This window comes from Uranotaenia lowii, chromosome 1 (genome assembly GCF_029784155.1).
Source record: "Uranotaenia lowii strain MFRU-FL chromosome 1, ASM2978415v1, whole genome shotgun sequence".
In the NCBI taxonomy this organism is placed as follows: domain Eukaryota; kingdom Metazoa; phylum Arthropoda; class Insecta; order Diptera; family Culicidae; genus Uranotaenia; species Uranotaenia lowii.
The window spans coordinates 89,461,353-89,483,049 of NC_073691.1; the positions used below are offsets into that span (position 1 = coordinate 89,461,353).

General features: G+C 38.2%; 1 protein-coding gene across 3 annotated transcripts in view; it reads left to right on the forward strand.

The window, feature by feature from the left end:
• LOC129738936 (polymeric immunoglobulin receptor-like) overlaps positions 1–21,697 on the forward strand; it is a 348,269-nt gene that overhangs the window by 32,096 nt on the left and 294,476 nt on the right. The window contains exon 2 of one of the 3 annotated variants that reach the window (XM_055730263.1): positions 1,317–1,699. The exons of the other annotated variants lie outside the window; for them this stretch is intronic. The gene's annotated coding sequence lies outside the window, so the exon portion shown is untranslated. The remainder of the gene's footprint in view (positions 1–1,316; positions 1,700–21,697) is intronic. 3 annotated transcript variants of the gene reach the window in all.

A 21,697-nucleotide genomic window follows, 5' to 3' on the forward strand; every position in this document is an offset into this window, starting at 1 on the left:
CCGAGTGCCACAGCGAGCCAGCCTGCCACCTAAACGGAAACCGTTTCACGAACCACGCCGTTTTCCCTGACCCGAACATCACGTTTCCCACCAAGACAACCTCCCGGTTGGAACGGACATCCGGCGGGCCCCACCCGTGTCGGATTGGCCGCTTCTTGCTCCTTTAAAATCCGATGCTAATAGGAGCACAGCACCAATAGCAGCAAATACCAACAACGAGTCTGGCGAGATCGACGACGTCATCAGCTCCCGACGGACGGTTGAGCAATACCACAGCATTCGACGACAGCAGGTTTGATCCACATACACTAACTCGGTGAGTCAATCCCATCATTCTCTGTTTCTTTTATTCGTCATCCAGAGCGTCGTCCATAGCCGACGGAAAATTGAAATTGTTGGCAAAATAACATGCGTTAATCGAATTTTATGAATTACGTCGTTTCACGAATTTTATGTTCGACAGTAAAACATAAATTCGTCAAAGTCGTGACGGATTCTATTGAACTCCGTCCGACCCCTTGAATTTTAGCGGTACCGCAATCGTTCGCAGCCTCTAAACGCGATCGATGGCCCAAGCACTGCACGGTTAATAGTAGTAGTTAGAATATGCACGCACCGGTAGGAGATTAGAGTAGGAATTGTAGATAGTAGTGTAAGACAAAATGTATGAATGAAATGCGCAAACTGAAAACTGAATTATACTACAGACTTAAACCAATTTTGTAAATAAGAGATACTTCTCCTCAACTACTCTTCCGTTATTCTAAAATACAATAATGTGTCGTATCCCGATAAGTTTAACCTTCGGTGTAAACCGATTCATTTGTACATAGCATGTTCATCCAAATGAGTTCTCTTTTAAAATCCAGATAGACTGGAACTGAAATAAAGATCATTCGATCTTGAGCCGTGGACGAATACGGAGTCATAACAAATCTCTTTTATTTTCTATCCAAAACCAACTATTAGTGGACTAGTACTTAAATTATAAAGTCCGTCTAGTGGACAGTGCATACCTATTAACTGGCGACGAGGAAAAGAAGACCCACAAATTAAACACACATTTCTTGTGGGGAAGCGTAAGTAAAACTAGAGTTTCTTGAGAGTTTTGGACTTAGAGGAATTTGTGGTTTGAGCAGTTCGTTTGTGGTCATAAAAAAAAAAATCTAAGACTAGAACAACTGGAATCTATATTATTTGACAAATCTATAAAAAAAAAGCTAAAAAAGCGCGCATTTTGAAACATATCCTAAAAATTGCATTTTCACATGTTGTAAACGTGGTTCTTACTCCATTTTGTTTCGTTCTCTTCACAGGCTATTATTCGGCAGACAACTTCTGAGGTGGTGATATTCCACGAAAGCTTTATTGCACAGAGCGTGAGTTGCAATCAAGTGATCAACCAGTAAGCTTTGTGTGAGTGCTGCATTTTAGGAGAAGAGAGTTTCCGGTCCGGTTTATCCTCAGGTGGAAATTGGGTTCCCACTGAGAGCGTTTGAACGAGTTAAGCTAACAGCTGTTTACGGAGGCTAAGTGAGTCGTGAACAGTGAGTAGAACAGGATTGTCAAGCTGGTCGACGAGGAGTTTGGAGTTCAACTTGGGCCAAGTTGTGGCAAGTGTTCACGAGCAGTATGTTTGACAAAGTTGAAAACTTTGATTTTTCCGAAGCGTGGCTCCAGGTAGTATTCAAACAAAACCGTGAGTATCTCTTTACCTTTTTTTTAATTGCATTTTTGAACATTTTTATCGCTCTTGTTCAAGATCTTATTAGCTGAAAATGGCAGTGCCTAGTATGATCGGTACTATAGATCATTACCGAGTAGGACGGCCTTTTGCTAACTACGTTGAGCGGTTTGAAATTCTTTGCGAATTGAACAAGGTTGACGATACCTCTAAAAAGTCATGGTTCATCTCTCTCAGCGGTGATGAAATTTATGATGAAATTGAATTATTATTTCCAAACGAAGAAGTTAGCAATCTACAATACAGCGACATTATAACGAAACTCAAGGCTAGATTTGACAAAACTCAGCCAGCCTTGATGCATCGTTATAAATTTTATAATCGGTTTCAAGGTCCGAATGAAGGTGCGGAAAATTTTGTTCTAGCCGTCAAGCTCTTGGCGGAAAAATGCAATTTCAGAGAATTCAAGGATGAAGCTATCCGTGATCGACTAATTATTGGTTTAAACGACAAGGTTCTACAGCATAAATTATTGATGAATGATGATAGAGAATTGAATGAAGTAGCATCTATGATAATTAATAATGAGCTTGCTGGGGAAAGGGCAAAAATCATTGGTGAGCACAGCGGTGCTCAAGCAGAGATACTGTCTATCAAACATCGTTTAGGCAGAAGACAAAAATTTGAAAATCGTAATTACTCTGCCAATCCATCGAGGTATCGCTCTAGAAGCAGGAGTCGTGAAAACAGTACAAGTCGCGAAAAAGGGTATCAAGGTTTTCGTCTTAGCAATCATGCTTTTGCAAAATGTAATAACTGTGGTCGAAAAGGACATCTGAGACGTGATTGTTTTTTTCAAAAAAATAAGAATGTTGTTAAATTTGTTGAAAAAAAAGAGGTTAACCAAATTTCACCTGCAGATAAGTTTGAAAGGCTACGTTTACACAAATCAAGTGACGAGTCGGATATGGAATGTATGAAAATTTCAACTATTAACAACATTTCTGAAGCCTTTTTGATCGACGTTCTTATTGAAGGCAAAGTCCTTCCAATGGAAATTGATACCGGATCCGCTGTCTCTGTTATTAGCGACACCTTATATAAAAGAATGTTTAAAGCTATTCCAATTGATTTTTGTTACAAGAAATTAGTGGTAGTTGATGGGGCTAGCCTAGATGTCGTAGGTTCGATAGAGGTGGAAGCTAATGTCAACAATTCAGAAAGCAAGGAAATATTATACATTTTAAAAAGCAAAAAGGATTTCGTTCCGCTTATGGGACGTGACTGGTTGGAGACGTTTTTCCCTGATTGGAAAAATAAATTTTTAACAAATACAATCAAAAATTTAACATTAGAGCGGATGAGTGAAAATACGTTAGGTAATTTGAAATTGAAATATTCGAAAATATTTAGCAAGGATTTAACAGAACCAATTTTAGGTTACGAAGCTGACTTGTGTTTTAAATCTGAACAACCAATATTTAAAAGAGCGTATCAGGTCCCTTATAAGTTGAAAGAAAAGTTTGATAAGCATCTGGACGAACTAGAAAAGCAAGGAATCATCACACCAATTAAAGCAAGTGAGTGGGCATCACCAGTTATAGCTGTTCTTAAGAAAAATGGTGACATAAGAATGGTTATAGACTGCAAAGTGTCGCTTAACAAAATTTTAATACCGAACACTTATCCTTTGCCACTGGCACAAGATATTTTTGCAACATTAGCAGGGTGCAAAGTATTTTGTTCTTTAGATTTAACGGGAGCTTATACGCAACTAAGGTTATCCAATCGCTCAAGGAAATTTGTCGTTATTAATACAGAACGCGGACTCTACAGTTATAATCGCCTTCCGCAAGGGAGTTCATCAAGTGCCGCAGAATTTCAGAAAGTAATGGACGAGATCCTTAAAGGATTGAAACATGTTTGTTGTTACCTTGATGATCTGCTAATTGCAGGAGTTGATTTTGAAGATTGTCGTTACAAATTGGATTTGGTACTTGGGAGGCTAACCAATGCCAATCTATATATATAAAAATGAATTTCTGTCTGTCTGTCTGTCTGTCTGTCTGTCTGTCTGTCTGTCTGTTCCCTATAGACTCGGAAACTACTGAACCGATTTGCGTGAAACTTGGCAGGTGGGGGTATTGGAGGCAGGGGAAGGTTCCTATTGTGGTTTGAGACCCCTCCCTCTCTCATGAAGGGGGGGAGGGGCCTCCCAAACAAAAGACAATTTTTTGCATAACTCGAGAACCCATCAAGCAAATGGTATCATATTTGGCATGGAGTGGTATTTCGGAACGAGGAATATTTCTATGAATATTTGGTACCCCTCCCTCCTTTCAGTGGCGTGATAGGAATGGGGGAGGGGGGCTACCTTACAATTTTTCATATAACTCGAGAACTAATCAAGACATTGGATCCAAATTTGGCATGTGAAGGTATTTGGATACGAAAAATATTTCAATGATTATTTGAGACCCCTTCCTCTTTACAGTTGAAAGGGGGAGGGGCCTCTTTCATATTTTTTACATAGTTCAAAAACTAATAAAGCAATTTGAACCAAATTTGGCATGGGAGGGTATTTGGATACGAAAAATATTTCTATGATAATTTGAGACCCCTCCCTCTTTCCAGTAGGGAGATATAAAGGGGGAGGGGCCTCTTTTATAGTTTTCAACATAACTAAGAAAGTAATTAAGCAAATGGAACCAAACTTGGCATGGGCAGGTATTTGGGAACGTGACATGTTCTAATGATTGTTTGAGACCCCTTCCTTCTTACAGCGGGGAGGAAGGAAAGAGGGAGGGGAGTTTCATACAATTTTTACTGCATAACTCAAGAACTAAAACAGCAAATGGAACCAAATTTGGCATGGAACGATATTTGGGGACGAGAAATGCTTCTATGAATATTTGGTATCCCTCACTCTTTCGAAGAGGTGGATGAAAAGGGGGAGGCGAGGTCTCCCTTACAATTTTCAGTATAACTGGAGAACTGATCAAGCTAATTGAACCATATTTGACATTATAAATTGAAGCCGTACCTTTTAAGCGGTAAGATATAAAGCAAGAAGGGGGGGTTTCCATTTTTTTCCCATAACTCGAGAATTAATCGAGCAAATGAAACCAAATTTGGCATCAAACAGTATTTGAGTACGAAAAATACTTTTATGAATATTAAGTTATCACCCCTCTATTGAAAGAAGAGAACGGACAGGGGGGTGGTACTCCCTTTCAAGTTTATACAAAACTCAAAAATTTACTACGTAAATAAAACCAAATTTGGCATGGCATGGAATATAGGAAGGGAAGAGGGAAGCTTACATTTAACTTTTGTTTACAAAATCCGAGAAATGGACAATACTTAACATGGAAAATCATTTTGGTATGACTCTATGATTATTTGACACATCATCCTCCTTTCAGTGAGAAGGTACATGGGAGGAGGGAGGTGAGCCCAATACAATTTTGTTAGCATATGTTCTCAATTTATGCTTACGAAGCCAACAAAGGGAAACAAATATGGCATGGAAAGGTACTTGGTTACGAGATATGTTTCTACGATTGATATAGACTCTTATGCTGTAGAGAGGGAAAGAAAGAAAGGGGCTCCATACAATTTTTGTTGTAAAGCTTAAATACTTATCAACCAATGATTATTTGCCAACTATATTTGATATAAGAGGATTTTTGGGAACGAAAAAATATTTATTAAAGATTACAATCTCCATTCAGCAGGGGGTGAAGGGAAGGACAGGGGGGGGCTCTCTAATCAGTTTTTTAGCATAAATCCAGAACATATCAAGCAAAAACAACCATACTTTATAAGTTAGATCATTTACGAACGATCCTTCTTTTTTAGGGCGAAAATTAAGGAAACAGATGAATATTATCAGATCTTTAAAACAAATTTATAAATCAAGATTCAGAATATAAGTTATGGTTTGTGTTGCAATTTGAAACTCCAGCTGAAGCTCTCAATTTATAGTGGTTGCTTATTAATTTCGTCATAATTTGATTTAAAATAATACCAAAAACAATAAAAATTTGAATGATTTCTGAAAATATCATTTGATTCTGAAAGGTGTAGCAAAGCACACCGGGTCAGCTAGTATTTGTATAAATTTCAAAAAATGCAAATTTTTTGTTAACTCACTCCAGTATCTGGGTCATATCATTTCTAGCGAAGGATTAGCACCATCTCCTGAAAAAATATCTACAATAGTAAAAGCAAAAAACCACAAAATGTGACAGAGTTAAAAGCTTTTTTAGGTCTTATAAATTATTATAACAAATTCGTACCTAACTTAGCTAGCAAGCTGAGAAACTTATATGGTTTATTAAAAAAATGTACCTTTTGTGTGGACGGAAGAATGTGAAGATGCTTTTCAGGAAAGCAAAAACAGTTTAATTAATGCAAATATTCTTGAATTTTACGATCCTTTGAAACCTTTGATAGTTGTCACTGACGCGTCTTCTTATGGGCTAGGCGGAGTTATGGCGCACGATGTAAATGGAATTGAAAAACCCATATGCTTCACATCATTTTCATTAAACGCAGCCCAGAGGAAATATCCTATTTTACACCTGGAAGCGCTAGCCTTAGTATGTGTCATAAAAAAGTTTCACAAATTTTTGTTTGGACAACCTTTTTGTAAAATTCAGGTTCTTCCTCGAACAGGAAATCTCCGGTTACGGATTCACACATGAACGTTAACCTGACTGATCACTCGACACCGACCTTAGAAGCTACGACGCGAAACTGAGGCTGTTCGACTTTCCTGTTGCCAAATTGCATGTGTCTGAGTGTCGCCGACTGAGCGTCGAAGATACCTAACTAGAGCAGCACCACTACACATACGCAGTAGACGAACAGTCGTGCTTGTGCAATAAAGCAACCCTATAAGAAATATGCGGCACTAATTTATTGATGTTACCGGAAACGATTGAATGTCATTTCGATCATGATTTATTCATCCCTCACACTTTTACTATCTACACGGATCATAAACCTCTCCTAGGAATTTTTGGGAAAGAAGGAAAGCATTCTATCTACGTCACTAGATTACAGCGGTACATAATGGAACTTTCCATCTACAACTTTGAGATAGTATATAGACCAGCATCAAAAATGGGTAACGCTGACTTTTGCAGCCGTTTTCCTTTAAATCAAAATGTACCTAGTAGTTTGGATGATGGAAAAATTAACAGCTTAAATTTTACGAACGAATTACCTTTGAATTTTTCGGTAATTTCGAAAGAAACTAAATCCGACAAAATTTTGAAAGAAGTTGTAAAATTTATGTCTGAAGGTTGGCCTAAAAAGGTTCCAACAGATTTCAAAGATTTCTATTCTCAAAAAGAAAAATTAGAACTTATTGATGATGTTTTACTTCTGGAAGATAGAGTGATAATTCCACACAATTTGAAGTCAACAATTTTGCGGCTTTTACATAGTAGCCACAAGGGTATTGTAAAAATAAAAAATTTAGCAAGGCGATCAGTATATTGGTCTGGTATGAGTGTTGACATTGCTGATTTTGTGAAATCATGTAAAGTTTGTTCGGTGATGGAAATTAAAACTAAGCCGAAGACAGTCAACTCGTGGTTACCAACAATAAAGCCTTTTAGTAGGATACATGCTGATTTTTTCTTTTTTCAACAAACAACTTTTCTTTTAATCATTGACAGTCATTCCAAGTGGTTAGAAGTAGAACAAATGAAATACAACAGCAAAGTTAGTTCTAAAAAAATTCATTTCTTTTTTTGCACGTTTTGGATTGCCGGATGTTTTAGTTACCGATAATGGTCCGCCTTTCAGTTCTCGTGAATTTGTTGAATTCATGGAGCAACAAGGGATCAAGGTTCTTAAAAGTCCTCCATACAATCCGGCCAGTAATGGTCAAGCAGAAAGAATGGTGAGAGTGGTTAAAGAAGTTTTAAAAAAATATTTATTGGATAATGAATTTAAACTACTGGATCTAGACGAAAAAGTTAACTTATTTTTATTCAACTATAGAAACAGTTGTCTCAAAGAGGGAGGAATATTCCCATCAGAGAAGGTTTTTACATTTCAACCTAAAACATTGCTAGATTTACTCAATCCAAGAAAGTCATACAAACAGCATATAGATAAAAATCCTACGAATATTATTGAACATTATGAAAAAGTAAAAATTCCTGATGGCTTCGATTGTTTAGTGGCAGGGGATAAGTTGTTTTATAAAAATCCTAATAAAACTGATTTACCAAAATGGTTGGAGGCAAGATTTATCAAAAAGTTTTCTTCCAACATTTTCCAGATTTCTTTGGGAACTCATGTGCTGATTGCACATCGCCACCAATTGAAGATGGATCATCGAAGTCAGCATCGGTGGAAGGTTTTGGTCACTTCGAAGGCCCAACACAACGAGACACCTCCAGTACAAAACAACAAACGCCGGAGAAGTTCGTCGGAGGACGAGTTTCTGGGTTTCCCTGAGGAACAGGATTATACGGTTCAGCCTCGAAAAAAATGTTCGACAGGTCATTTACGAAGTCCTATATTGACGAGGTCTAGAGCAACCAACACGAGGGTTCAGAGGATTCAGGATGTGGCTGATTCAGCAAGTCCTTATTGGCAAGTGCTAATAAATCGACATTAAAGTGTTTTCGAATTTAGTAAAAAAAAAGAAGTAGAGAAATTGAGCACAACTGTGCTGTCGAAAATAAGATTTTGAATTGTTATAGATAAGATTGAAATAATAACTAAAAAGGGAAGGATTGTCGTATCCCGAAAAGTTTAACCTTCGGTGTAAACCGATTCATTTGTACATAGCATGTTCATCCAAATGAGTTCTCTTTTAAAATCCAGATAGACTGGAACTGAAATAAAGATCATTCGATCTTGAGCCGTGGACGAATACGGAGTCATAACAAATCTCTTTTATTTTCTATCCAAAACCAACTATTAGTGGACTAGTACTTAAATTATAAAGTCCGTCTAGTGGACAGTGCATACCTATTATAATGTTTTAGAGACAATATACGTTGTTTGATAATGATCCTACCTAGAGCATTTTAATTGGAGAATTTGGAAATCACATTGCTACGCGAACCGTTTAGATGTTAAATTTGAATTTTATTTTAGCGCCTTCCATGACCGTTCGCCCTCTGGTGGTGAGTAGATTGTAGTCCAGTGATGCGAAATTCAGGTATGAGCAATCTCGTATCGAGGAATCTTTATGCTTTCTTTTAGGTTTTGTTAATTTCTTTGAGTGTGACCGAGAAATTCTCGAGTTTTTCGATTGCGGATTCGGTGAAGCCACTAGTTCGATCCTTTATCCGATCGGGTAAAATCTTTATGGACTCGCCTTGAAGGGAGTCTCAGCCGGGCAATTCAAACCTTGGTGTGCTGTCCCTATTCTAGGGTGGCGCATAAGCAGCACGCTTGTGTCGGATCGAACTGTGCTGGCCACACAACAACTCTCTGCAGGATAATAGGAAGCTTCTTCGAAAATCGAATCCTGAAGTACGAAACCGAAACTGGGATACGATCTACTGCCCTAACAGCAGGTGTTCCACAGGGTTCCATACTCGGTCCTGTGCTTTGGAATGCCATGTATAATGAGGTGTTAACGCTGAAACTACCAGCAGGCGTGCAGATAGTCGGATTTGCTGACGATATCGTGCTCATGATTACCGGTGAAACAATCGAGGAGGTAGAAGACCTTGCAACGGTGTCCGTAGAAAGGGTTGGCATCTGGATGGAGGGAGTTAAGCTTCAGATAGCTCACCATAAAACTGAAGTTCTGCTCGTGACCAATAAAAGAGTTGTGCCGCACATGGAGATTACTGTTGGAGGGCACACGACATCTTCGAAACAGCAGCTGAAATACCTTGGAGTAATGGTCGACCATCGCTTAAGTTTTGGTGCGCATGTCAAATACTGTTGCGAAAGTGCATCGAAAGTCATAGATTCATTGGCCTGGATTATGCCGAACTGCCATGGTCCAAAGAGTAGCAAGAGACGTCTCCTTGCGAGCGTAGCACTGTCGAAACTACGATACGGAGGAGCGGCCTGGAGCTCCGCGATAGAGGTAGAGCGCAACAGATCCAAATTACGGAGCACACATCGGTTGATATCCATGCGAGTTTCCTGTGCGTACAGGACCATATCAGCAGATGCAGCTTTTGTCATCGCGGGCATGGTTCCTATCGACCTTCATCGGTTTAAGCTTATCAGCTCGCCTTATTGCCCGGAATGCGTAGAGACGGAGGAATCGGCAGAACATGCTATCTTTGTCTGCCCCAGGTTCAATTCAAGGCGTCAACAACTTCAAAATTTGAACGCTGAAAACATAGTGAGTGAAATGTGTCGCGACGAACAGTCATGGCGTGCTATAGTCGACGAAATCTCGCAAATCATGCGCGATCTGATAAGGATCAGGAAAGATGATGAACGGAGAGAGCGAGATAGTCAACCAAATTTGACAAGCTAATGAAAGGTCTTGGGCCTCGTATGACACTTCAATTCAAAAGCAACGCGATCTTAGGGCGCGGTATAACCCTAATCTGGACTCATACGTGTGGTGGGACTTAAAAGGTCGTACTCAGCTACGATCTTTCCTGCAGCAAAAGGAAGCGGAGATACCATTCGGGGTGGTCGTGTCGGGATTCTAGCTTGGTAGTTTCTCAATCGGCCATGCCTTGGTGGTTAGAAATCCTGCGGAAGTGGTTGCTGTGACGGGCGCGAGTTACTTTGAAAGCGTTACCTAACCGGCACACGTTTCGAGGTCCCCGGGATAGTGGATGCTGTGACGGGCGTGAGTTATTATGAAAGCGTTACCTAACCGGCACACGTTTCGGGGTCTTCCGTACCAGTCTGAAGTTGACGATAGAGGAAAAGGAGAAGGAGGAAGAAGGATAAAGCAGAACGATGATCAAGGAGAAATTGAGGAAAAAGAGAAGAGAAAGAGGAAAAGGGTGAGATGTATAAGTGCATGAGCACAGCCTACCCCTTGATGTAGTATCATAGGGTGAAACCAAGGGGCACATCTGGCACACGAAGCCCAAGGTGGTTTTAGTGGGACGAACCCACAGACGGCAGCAAACACCCGGCTGTTATGGTTTGAAGTCAAATTTTCATCTTGTAAAAAAAAAAAAAAAAAAAAACATCAATAACGGCGCCGGCCACGTCCTAGTAGTCAATAGATAGATGGAAAGAGAGAAAGGGGTTGAAAGATTCAAAATTCATGCTTTACGACCGAGGTCACCTTTACATCCTAGCAAATCAATATTTTTTGGGAAATTGGGTTAAGTGATATGATCATGGAGACAATTTTGACTGTGTTGTGATCTTATAATTGAATTTTTTTTCTTAAAACTACTTTAATTGGAGATTGTTACAAAACTCTCTAACTTAGTTCTGCATTCTAATTTCCTAGTGAAATCCCTAAGTTGCAAATGGGCTTTAATTTATTGTAGGCTTTTGTGGGTTCAGTTCTCACATTTAAGATCTTATTCCCTCAATCTTCTAATCATTCTTTCTCAGCGAAAATCAAGACCAAAAATTGAAGTCAAATTTTTCATAAAATTTGCTCATTAAAATAAATTCAAAAAAGGTTAATGCTTTCTAAGTTCCCATTAACATGAAAATACACTTCTATCTAATATATTCAATCAACTCGTATGATTGCAGTTAAATCAATGTTTTCATTTCGTTTTCATACTAACGAACACTGTAAGCATCTACAGACTATCCATAATTTCAATTTGTATTTAGAGAAAATTGATTTTGGAATTGAATTTGTAACCCGTGGTTATTTTTTTGAGCAGTCCCTCGAATATCTGCTGAATACACAAACGATCCTTAAAATTTAAAACTTGCTTGCTGATCATCGTCAAAAATTTTGCTATAACTTTTTAAAAAATTCGAAACCCTCCTATAGTTTCAATTTTCGAATACAGTGGTAAAACATATCTGTTTAAAGAATTTTCATCCGTTATTTAATAAATTATCTACTGAAGCTAAGTTTTTTGATACCGTCAAACGGGGCATCATGCAACAGCGGGGTTCGATGCAACATTAATATAACACTACATTGAATCAATTTTTAATTAAATGTATTGTAATTAAGTTATCTTTTAATGATAACAAAATAATGATGACATAATTTCTCGCATCGTAAGCTAATCGTCTTAGGTTTTTTTATTTTTATGTAAAATTTGAAAAATCGTGCAATAAATGTACAAATTTTAACATTTTTTGATGCCGAAAAAAACTTTACCCAGTATGACGGATCGGCCTCGATAAAATTACCTACAAACTTTTTACAGGTTTCCTCATGTTATACCATCATTGTTGGTGTAAAAATATTTTTTGAACAATCACTCAATTTTTTTAAATGAATATTTTTAAAATTCAGTTAGGTGTCTGGGGTTAAATGCAACAAAATGCAAATCAAAGAAATACCTTGTGAATCTCGTTTCCATGTGCTGGAATATGAATGTTTTGCATCACGCGTTTGTAAACATTTAAATTTCATTCATCCAAACGTTTATTTTTATGATTTCAGCTTGTAGAATTTTTCGTAGTATATTTAACCCCTAAATGTATGCAGCATCCTTATTTTCAGAAAAAATGTGAAAATTTGTTTTTAAAGACCCAAAAACTACTGCAATTGGTGTTGTCATGCGTAATGGTCTTTAAGGCATCGCAAATATATTAAAAACTATGAATTTTCGTACGTGTTCATAAGATTTTTCATTAAAAACAAAGTTTGTTGCAAGTTACCCCATTTTCTAAGGAGTGTGAAAATCGCATGTTTTTAGAAAATTAAAAATAACTGAGGAAACCAATAATTTTTTTAACTACGCCAATTTGAAGCCCCAGCATCCTTAAAACTTTTGATGCATAAAGGATACGATTAACTGTGAACATAAGTTTTTTAGAAGCCATTGAAGTTGAAAATTGTTGCATGTTGCCCCAGTTGCCGGTATTTTATACATTCACTTTCAGATAACTTAAAAGGTTCGGTTTCAAACGATTCTGCTAGCAGTGAAAATTGGATTCTAATCTAGCTTTCTGATTCAAATCTAAAACGTAGCCAAACACCAAGCGATGGACGTGCCATCCGGTCAACAATAATGATAATAATAACAATCAGACGTAAAATATCGAAACGTTTCTGAATAAGCAAATGAATCTTCTTCAACATATTTTAATATAAATTGAATGTTACAGACCACGATTGTGAAAGTTTTGCATAATGAGTTACCACTGACCCGAGTTGCTCAGAGGACGACAAAGTAATAGATAAAGATTTTTTGCATGTTACTTATCTTTGATTTAGTTTCGGATATCTTTCCGAGATCCGTAATCCTTGTAATCAGCGAAGCAGCCTTTTTTGCAGCGTTACTCTTTTGAAATTAGGGTTTGAAAAAGAGTGACAATTTTCCGCTAAAAAAAACACTAACGTCATAGACGTTCCCAGCCTACCAAGTCTTAATATTATTAATTGTTTATTATAAACAAACATCATGCGTGTGTAGCTATTAATCCCATCGATTGCTTCGATGAGACGAATTTCAGCACTCCTCCTCAACACACGCATTCCGCAGTCTTCTTACTGCCTCCGGCGGCTCCCCCTGAAGATGGAGCTATTCCTCTTCAACACACGCACCGAAACTCATTCGTCGCCTTCATAGCACGACGCTCTTGCCCATGTTGCAACTAGATGACCTTCCATGGCACAGGGATCAGGCCGACGACCTTACATGGCTCTGGTCTCGGCGATTTCCCGGTGGCTCGATGCTTTCCTTCCACCTCGACGCCTCTCTTGATGATTGACGCTTCTAATAGTTCAGCTCGACGACCTTCACTAAGCTTTCCAGTCCAATGATCTTCCATTGCACCGGCTCGACGACCTTCCGTGGTACCTCTTTCTTAAGTCCTCCAATGGCTCCTTGTTCGACGACCACCACCTAGTTTCTGACTTGACGACGTTCCTTGATACCGGTCACCAACCTTCCATGGCTTTCGGTACGACGACCTACCAGTGAATCTGGCACCAGTCCGACGATCTTCAGTGACTCTGATTCAACGACCTTTTTGATTCCGGCTTGACGCTCTTATTTAATTTGACCCGACGCCTCACCAATGGTACTACGACCTTCCCCTGGCTCCCAACTCGCCGACCTTTCAAGGATCTGACCAAACGACTTTCCATGGCACCTGCCCGACGACCTCCCGTGTTTCCTGGCTTGTCGACCTCCACCTGGCTTCCCGATCCGTTGATATTCCAGTTGGGTCCAAGTCCGACAACCTTCCACGGTCTCCGACTCGCCGACTTTCCAGTGGCCCCGACACAACGGCCTCCATATGGCTGTGAACAGATGACCTTCCAGTGGCTTTGGTTCCTGCCTCGATGACCTCCCAATGGTTCCTGATTCGTTGTCCTTCCATCCTCTTGATTCCGCTACTCCTCCTTTCCACTCGTGCTGGGCCCATAACCTGTTGTGCAGCATTTGGGCAGTGGAAAGGAGAGATCTGTACTACTTGCAGGTAGAACTTGGAATACTTTATTTCCAAAAATTCGCTACCGTAAATACTAAATCATTTCCATGGTTACAATTATTAATTGTTTATTCTTTATAAACAAACATCGGCGGAATGAAAACTAGAGAGAATTTATTTTATAGAAATTTGAAAGAAAGGTGGATAGACAGACATTAGTGCGCTAATAGGAGAAAGCTTGATAGGTATTGAAATTCTAGGCTAGAGGGCATGTTGATGAAAAGCTCCCATGAATTGCTCCCGCCTTTGCTCTGCACTAGCTAACTATACATGAGAAACTCAGAAAGAGAATTCCCATGTATAGCGAGCCCAGTGGTTTGAGAGCGTGTTTTTACGCACACTTCAAACGAGCTAAAAACGTAGCAACCCATGGGCCTACTGAGCTTTCCTTATGCAAGAACAGTTTTAGCGACGTTAGCTAGTGCAGAGCATAGGCGGGAGCAATTCATGGGAGCTTATCATCAACATGCCCTCTAGCCTAAAATTTCAACACCTTTCAAGCTTTCTCCTATTGGCGCACTAATGCCTGTCTATCCCCCTTTCTTTCAAATTTCTATAAAATAAATTCTCTCTAGTTTTCATTCCGCCGCACATGCCATCAAAATTACGGCGATTAAAATCATATAATGAACAAACATCATGCGTGTGCTGCTATGAATCTCATCGATTGCTTTGATGTGACGAATTTCAACAAAATTTTAAAGTGATAAAAAAAAACTCAAAGACACATTTTGTTAAATTTTTCAAACAAAGTTCAATAATTCACAAAATAAAATTTTTAAAATTTGTTGAGACAACAGCACTATTGTTTTGTTATAATAAGCACATTTAAGCAACATTTTTTCTTTGTAAAACATTCCGGTTTCGAGATATAGCGAATCGTATGTATGTATGTGTCTAACTGGTTGGCAGAGAGTTTAGTACTCTAAACTCTAAACTATAGCGAATCAATAGTATCTATCCCCAGGAAGCAGGTATCCTTATTCTCCCCTATATATTTTTTTCTGTGTATAATTCTAATAGATACCCCAGCAAATCTGGATACCAGTGATTTCGATATAAATTTCATTACCCGCTTCCATCCATTCGCAGTTTGCAAGAATGGGCTTCCTGCATTCAAATGCGGAAGGGAATCTTAGAAGAGATTCTTAAAATTGCTGGAACACGTCTAGCGGCGAAGGAACGAACTACTGTTTATGACGAAATGTCTGTAAATGGTACAGTAGAACACGACAAAAGGAATAACGATGTCATTGGACCTCATTCGGAAATGCAGCTGGTGATGGCCCGAGGATTGTTTGCTCAATGGAAACAACCGATTTTCGTAGACTTTGACAAAAAAGTGAATAAATGCTTCTCAACTGTCTGATTAAGCGTTTGGCTGAAATCGGGTTTACTGTAGATGCGCTTGTTCGCGATTGTGGTGGAGGCAATATGGAAGTCTGGAAAGAATCCGGAGTAAATTTTGAAACTGAATGTATGCTTTGAAACAACCGTTTACGGGAGAAGACGTCTTCTGCTGAAGCTATCCAGAAACTGGCTGTTAGTTCATGGATTCTGGTACAAACTAGCAAACTAGCAGGTTGCTATAAGACAGCTTTGTGTGGATTCATATCCATAAAATAAACATCTTTCAAACATTTATTTATATGTACATATTTATCTATTCAAACAGAAAATTAAATCAAGATTGCATAGAAAATGAATTTGCTTCAATTCGCTTGAACGGAGGCATCCACGATCATCCAAGTCCATCATAAGCACTTGATCGTTTAAGACTGATTGGTTTGGGAAAAGGGCTTTCCCAGTAATTAAAAAAAACAAACAAAATACCCAGCAGCTTTTAATGGAAGAAGACCATTTAATTACTAGGGTACCCAAATCAGGTTTTCTTCTCAATAGTGAGAGTGTAGAAAATTATATCTTGCAGTGGATCAGAGATGAGGGACTAGAAGAAAGCCAAAGTGGTGGGCTCAGAAAAAGCAGTTTTTAAGGTGATAGAGTGAAAAAAGAAGCATTGATCGAAGTAGAAATCGATGAGAAAAAGGCCATTTGTAAAAAACAAGAGCGATGATTCTATTAGAAGCGTCTAGAGTAGCGGGAAAAAGTAGAAGAAGGCCGAAGAAGTCCGCTTAAAAAAGTTTTTATTCCTCCTTACGGGAAGAGGGTCAGCTAGTGAGGGCTGGAAATCAGTGGGTGGAAGTAAAAGTGTAGTCGACAACCCGGGTTGCTTCGATCTCTAAAATTCAGTAAGAATCGACGAGGAAAAAAATATGGGCTGGTAGACGACGCGTTTCTTATAGAGGGTGGTAGAGCATGTGGTGGGAAAACTCGACGTGAAATATAGTGGAGAATCGACAAAGAGAAATGTTGTGAAGGAAAGCTCTAAATAACTTACAAGTTGAATCAAGATTGTATCGAAAATGAATTTGCTTCAATTCCGTTAGCACCCACGATCATCCACGTCCATCACAAGCACTTGATCCTTTGAGCCTGCTTGCTTTGGGAAAAGGGCTTTCCCAGCAATGGATCTTAGAAGTTACGAGTAGAACGATATAAACACTTTCCTCATGACGTGATAAAGTCATTCAAGTCATTCATCTGACAATATTCCAGTCATAACTTGTTAGCCTACTGATTCATGACTATTTAAATCCTAACTCCCATGTTTGTCTATGTGTACCATCACTTTAGAAATCCTTAGTTGATTTACAGCAAGCAAGGTCTAATTATAGAAGGCAAAACAAAAAAACTTTGAGGATGACAACTTTTCTTCTCCGAAAATAGTCCATAACTCGAAACATTTCCGGAAATTTCCACCGGTTTTAATGTTGATTAGGCTTCTCATTCACAACCAGGAGGAAAACTTGCAAATTCGGTCGACGGGCTTGAGTAACAAAAGTTTTGAAAAAAAGTTGCTAGGTCGGGTAAGACGGTCACTTCAAGGTCGATATAAACGGACACATAAGTTTCTCCAGGTATTCCAAATTTACGGAATGCCGAAAACCACGTTGCTTCGCTAGCGGATTCGGACCAGTTGGTTTCATTTTGTTTTAAAAACATTTTCAAATGCTTATTTCACAAAAATATGTACTTGTACAGCAATTTTTCCGGAAATATTTACCTTTTCTACGCAGTGTCCGTTTTACCCGACCCTTTTTAAAAAGTGTTATTTGCAAGCATGTTTTTGATGACTATAAAAACAGTCTTGCTGAAGAAAAAACTAATTCCAATGAAAAATGCGATAGTAAACATCCTAAACTGCGACTGCGACGAAAAAAACAGTATTTTATTTTCTAAAGCTTAGTTCTTTTAGAAATGGGACACTTTCATTTGCTAATAACTCGTTTACTAGTAATCGGACGTTCAAAATTTTGACTGCATTTTGCTACCTATGAAAAGCACTACCCGCCCTATTTTTTCAAAATTTAAAATTTACACGTTTTTGAGATATTTGCGATGCAATAGAAAAAGAAAAAAATAGTTTTGCACAGTTTCCTTTTAAATCCATCATTATCAAAATGATAGCTGACAAAACCGTCGATTATTCAAAGAATTACTGTGTGTGAGTGGTGGAAAAGTATGCAAATAAGTCAAAAGTGTCTATAAAGTTCACAACAAGCGTTGGAGTGAAGCACATGATCGGCAACTACGGTTAAGGGTCATCAGGGAGGTCAAGTCCCATACCAGCATTTTAAATTTTGAATAAGCAAAAAAACTAAGGGTAGATCGCTGAAATGTCCGAAAATTTTTTCTCCGGTAAGCTAAAAGTGTTGCCTAGTAATGAGTCGTTCATACCAAACCTTAAACAACATTTTTTTGCTAGTTCTAGAGCTCGTAAGCTGTAAAGCCGGTACCGAGGCAATGGGACAGATGATTTCTGATGAACGACAAAACTTATGAAATACCCTATTTCAAACCAATTCCAGCGTTTGAATCCTATACCATCTTTGCTCGTGGCAAGGTCCCGAGCATATTAAAGTATGAATCTACTGGTTGTTTTGTATAAAATATTGATTTGCCAAAATTCTGCTCCTGTGGAAAAAACAAAAAAATTTAAAAACGAAAACATTTGTTTTCTTTTTTTTTAAAGCCTAAAAAGAGTAATCTTGTATGTACTCTTCGCAACCTACGATCTATACTAATCGATTATACTTTAAGTTTGATCTCGGGATGGTTTTACTTCGTTATTGTCAGATTTTTCCAGCAGAAATTTCATAAAAAACGCTTGAAAGTGGCTCAAAAATAATCAAGTTTTGTTAATTTCGAAACAGCTGTATCCACTAAACTGCCCTCAGTTTCTTTTAAAATAGAACTATTAGACCAAAAACTATCAGAAATTGAAGATAGAGGATGTAGCTACATAAAAAACAGATTTGACGAAGTGTAACTTTAAAAAACTGATCAAAATCATGACTGGAAAAAGTGTGCGCTGGCCGATGGGAGGTACCAAGAATAAAGCAGATTTTTTTCTTACAAAACACGATAAATATTTTTTTTTTTTCAAATCTTTCGTGAATTATCATAAAATTACCTTCATTTCCTTCATATAAAGTATTTAGATCAAACGAATGGTTTTTGAGATACACGCACTCGTAACTGTCCCATTTTTAAAAGAACTAAGCTTTATTGCGCTTCTACCTTAGGGTATCCGCCTGACCCGACTTTCCTCTACAAGCAGACTGAACAGAAATATTGACGAATATGGGTTAATCCGAGATAGTCGGGGGGAGGATCACCCAGGATTAGTGAAACCCCGGAATACACGATATACATTGACAAACCCTAAACATTTCCTATGGTGTTGCATACCATCCAGGCGCGTGGCTCGGTGAATACACTGATTTTGTTGTGCTATTTTATCGAAGTTTTTCAACAAGTTTAAACTTTAAACTCGCAGAACCGTCGGTGGCTCGGTTTTCGCGGAATCCTGTTTTTACGAGGTCTTGCTTCTCGCTAGGGTTTTCTTCCTCCGACAACCTCGGATGAGCAGGGCTTCTCTTATTCATGAAATTCACGTAACTAAGCAGCACATTTTGAAGATATTTTAAAATATTACATTACTTAGAAAAGTTGTGCTGGTAATAAATAATAATAAATAAAGGCAATTTCACGAAAAAAAAAGATAATAGCTTCGTTGAATGAAAATCAAACTAACACATTCCCTTCTGCAGTTCATGCAGATGACTAAGAATGTTGTATTTTCCCCCCAGATGCATCCTTCCCAATCTGTTGTCGCGAAAATGTTTGCATCGTTTTCACGAACTTTTGAAACCCATTCAACCGAATGACATGTCGTCAAAGAATGCAGTCTAAAAAGTGCTCTACTTCTGGGCGCTGACACAAAAAAAACTCATTCGAATGAATCATTCAAGCTTTGCAGTTTGACTTGCAAAGAAGCCATGAAGGACGAAGAAAAGAACTTTCGGATCACCATCGCCGGAGAAATCACAGGCCACAATACTCGATTCGATTGCGATCCAGCCGAGTATTGAGACTCGGGAAAGAAAAGCATATCGGTTGCATGCTATTTTTATTTTCAATTTAAATTATTTGCAGCTGACTAGACATGTCGTGGGCACAGAACGGAACAGCACTGCAAGAACGGAGAGAGTGGAAAGCGGGTTGAAATAAGCAAAAACGGTGATAGCAACGGGAAAATGGAAATTATCATACCGTCTTACACAGGGATGGGTATTGTTGTGATTTAGGGTTGCAAGAATGTCATCAATTTAATAAAACACAATTTACTAAACCTCACATAATTGTTATTAGATGCTTGCTCTTCATTTCCTTGATAATAACGATTCAATTAGATTTTCACAATTCAATTTTTTTTCAACTTTTCCAGAAAGCTTTTTTGCCACCCACACTTATATTCGAAGTAATGTTAAGAGTGCTGGCAAAATTCAGGAGCATAAAAATAAAAAAAAAACGAGAATTTGTTATTTCAGAGTTTTAACGTAGCCACTCTAAAATAAATTTAAAACAATTAGATAATTGTTGGTCCTGAAAGGTATAGTTTTACTACATAAAACCATTAGGTAAGGAAAATGACCAAGAGTAGGAACCCTTTTGCCCGGTTTAGTCGATGAAAAAGAAGAAAACTGGAATCAAAACTCATTCATGATTTTTTGCAGAATTTTTAAGTAACGTTAATATGAATCAATTTTTACTTTAAGGTTTGCAAGGTAAATTTAATACAGTAGAACCCCGTCAATTTACAAAGGTGGGAGCGATGGAAGGCGACACGTATCAACGTGAAATCGTCTTCAGCGAATTTTACTATTTGGCTCGAAGAAACTCTCTTGTCAACTGGCAGCGCAAATGGGACGAGGATGAGCAGGGTCGGTGGTTCCACTCGATTATCCCAAAGGTAAGCCTTAAACCATGGTTTAATAGATTGAACTTGAGTCGGGATTTTATTCGTATATTTTCCCGTCTCATGTCCAATCATTGTTCCTTAGACGCGGTACTCTATCGTTTTGATATTGCTGGCAGCAATCTATGTGGTTGTGGCCAAGGTTACCATGACATCGAGCATATTGTTTGGTCGTGCGAGGTCCATCTTGTCGCCAGAACGAATTTTATAGACTCCCTTAGGGCCCGAGGAAAACCACCCTATGTTCCAGTGAGAGATGTGCTGGCTGTGATAGACTTGGACTACATGTTCGAAATATATCTTTTCCTAAAAGCTATTGATCTTCGTCTATAATTCTTTTTATTTTCACATTTCTCTATCTATCTTCTATATTTTCTTCAAAAAGTGAACTAGATATAAGCACACAATTGTAATCAAACAAAACGGGTTTGGCTCCTTAAAGCCTAAAGGTATGAGCCGTTTCAAATAAAGAAATTACAAAAAAAACCCTCGTCAATTTAAAGTGGCGGGGAAAGGACCATCTCGGAGTTGTGAAAGTTCCCAAGTAACCAAAAGTCGCATAGATACTTAATCTTGTACATTAAAAGTTCACATTTGGCTGAGTTAAAGGTTCTCGAGAGAAATGAAAAAAAGTGCTTGAATTGGACTTCTGAATGAACATAAAAAGTCTATACAAATAGCATAAAACATTTTTGTGCGTTCCAAGTACCTTAAAAAATCCAAGATTCAATTTGGACTATCGTGCTTCGTTACGAACTTCTTACGAATTTTTGGGTTCCATGAAGAACTTCTTAAGAACTTTTTGGTTCCATGCAGAGCTTGTTACGAACCTTTTGGTTCTATGAAGAACTTCAAAAGAACTTCAATGCAATGAATAACAGAAAATCAGAGATACCAATGTACGAAAAACGAATTGACCCACAAATAAATCAACTGTTTTGATCAAAATGGAAAGATGACATCAATTTGAAATATTATTTTAAATATAAATCTCACATTATTTTAAAATTTTGACAATATTTATATCTCATAAAATTTCACAATGTCACTTAAAAATAAGGAATAATAAGGACAAT